This window comes from Rousettus aegyptiacus, unplaced genomic scaffold, assembly GCF_014176215.1.
Source record: "Rousettus aegyptiacus isolate mRouAeg1 unplaced genomic scaffold, mRouAeg1.p scaffold_m13_p_16, whole genome shotgun sequence".
Taxonomy (NCBI): Eukaryota; Metazoa; Chordata; class Mammalia; order Chiroptera; family Pteropodidae; genus Rousettus; species Rousettus aegyptiacus.
Genome location: NW_023416291.1, coordinates 48,051,335 through 48,054,100, shown reverse-complemented (window position 1 = coordinate 48,054,100; position 2,766 = coordinate 48,051,335).

Sequence of the window (2,766 nt, the reverse complement as noted above, 5' to 3'; positions counted from 1 at the left end):
TCCCTTTTCCAGGTGATCAGGATTAATATGACCAGCAATAAGCCACACTGAAAGCCAGTCCCCCGATACAATATGATGAGAAGGGTACTTCAGCTCTGTAGTACTCATCATAGTCTTTCATGAGAAAAACATCAGACGAATCTAAGTTGAGAGATATTCTATAAAATAGCTAATTCGTACTCCTCAAAACTGTTAAACTTATGAAAAAGAAGGAAAGATTGAAAAAGTATTAACTACCAGAGGAGATTAAGGAGACGCGATGCCTAAATACTACGTAGTACCCTGGACAGAGTCGCAGAATAGAAAAGAGGCCTTAGTGGAAAAACTAGTGAAGTCTGAATAAATTCTGGAGTTTAGTTAATAGTAATTCAGTTAAGAACAAATGGTTTCTTAGTTTTGATAAATGCACCATGGTTACATAAGATGTTAAAAGCTAGAAAATAGATGAGGGGTGTATAGGAATTGTCTACAGTATCTTTGCAACTTCTTTGTAAATCTAAATTTAAAATTATTCCAAAATTTAAAAACGTGTATTTAAAGGGAAGCCATAAAATGTAGAAACCATGTGACAATTTATCTAAAGCATGCCTACTTAAATAGTAAAGAGATACCATGAATCTCCTCAGTTTGAGAGTTTATGATTTGGAATTGATATTACCTTCATAAGTCAGGATTTAATCCACGCCTATCTAATTTAGTAAAATATCTTAATACAATGCAAAAGGAAAGAGGTAAAAACATGAGACCCAAAAAGAGTTTTAAAAGACTCCAAACGTATTACCAATTTTTACTCATAAGTAAGTGAAAGCACTTGGATGCCTCAGCATAAACACGTTTTTCTTTACGAACTGCCCAATACCCAGTAGCACTTTACAGCATATTTGCATATTTGCTGTAAAGTACTACTGGGTATTGGGCAGTTCGTAAATATGCAACAAGTCATAAAAATAATTTAAAATGCTAAATAAAAATAGATAAAAGATGAAGGCCCCCCAGAGCTGTTTTACATTGAGAAAAGAGAATGACTATATTTATTGAACAAATTAATTAGCCTGAAGTAGCACTTCTCTTTCTGAGTGCAGGTTAAAACAAAAATCAAAACCTTATGACCCTGAAATTTTTCCACAACAGATACTTTATTCAAAATCTGAACAGAGACTACTCACTGGAAGAAATCCATTACCACCTGATTCATAGCCTGGAACGTGGAGAATTCCCTTTGTATATTTTAAACAAGTTTCATACTTTGCTTCACATAGTAAGATGTGGTGCAATACTTTTGCATGGATTTACAGTTATCTCTAAAATAGTATGAGTGGTTCTCTTTACAGGCCTCTCGGGTTTGTTTTCTACAAAGTTACGCTCAACTCCCACCAGAGCTTAAAATGGGCTTTTCTTTTAGGATGCTAACAAAGATATCAACTCTCTAAGGTTAAGAGGAAATATGTCATTGCTTCCATGGACAAATGGGCACCCTGGTAACTGGAAGGACTTGGATCTTCTGAGAGTATCTCTAGAAAGAGGTTAGACTTGATTATTCACCAGGTTAACCCAACACAAAGACTGTCTCAAAGCAAGGTAGTCTTCTATGGTTAGAGGGAGTTAAGTAATAGAAAATAATTCCCTTCCCTTTCAGGTGTACTCTATTAAGTAAAATGATAGACTACTTTTTCAGGATCAAAAAAGTCTATACAAAATAAGGTGCAGAAAAAAAAAACTGTGTCAAGTGTATTTTCTTTAAAATTCTTGACATTTTAAACAAAATACATCTTAAAGTATGCACTCATACTATCTCATAATACATTCCTCTTGACATATACATCCTAATAAAATACCTGCTCAAAACTATCATTAAAAAAAAATGGTTTAAGCATGCATTCATCCAACAAATTTTTTAGGGTATCCACTATGTGCTCGACTTTGTGCAAGGCAGTAGCATTATTTTCATTCCATTAGAGCTATGTTGTCTCCATTAAGTGAGCCTACTAGAACAAATCCCTCAAATGTCCAATAACTTTCGGTGCTAAAATGTATGTTTGAATGGAGAAAAATGAAACTAGCGCTACGAGTCCTGACAACTTTGACATATTAAATGGGAACCTTAGAAATAATGTAATGAAAAGAAATCATGACATCGGAAAGCAGTCGGCCTTCGACATCGAGAGGGAAATTTAGAAATTGTGTTTATTATTGAAATGGGGACTAGCTTCCGGAAACCGAATCAAGTAATCAAAAGCACATAAGGCATAATTTGGTGGAAGTGAAGCAAGTCGGATTTTTGCCCCCTGCATTACATGAGACAAGCTCAGCCAAAGCATTCCAGCCGCGGGCTGCACAGAACCTCAGCGGAGGGAGGAGAGTTTTCTTCCTCAGGTGCAACTGATGGAAATAACCTAGACCGCACACATCATTCCACTAGGTCTTCCACAGCGTTCTGAGGTCAGACAGCACTTGAGCTGCTTGGTCACTGGGCTCCGACCCTGTGTAATGTCATGTTACACCCTTACACAGGACAAGAGCTGAGATGATTGGCACTAATATGAAAACAGATGATTTTGCCTTTCACGGTGTTCTATTTTCTCAAAGATAAACACGATGATGGATTCTTTGCTATAAATTAAATCGTTTTAAAAACAAACCCCAATGTACACTTATTCGAAGTAAAATAATTTTCAATAGAATTCGCTAATTATCTTTTTAAAAATTCTATTAGCAAACGTGTTCGGTGGAAGAAAATTATATAAATCGAACTAATATAACTCCTAT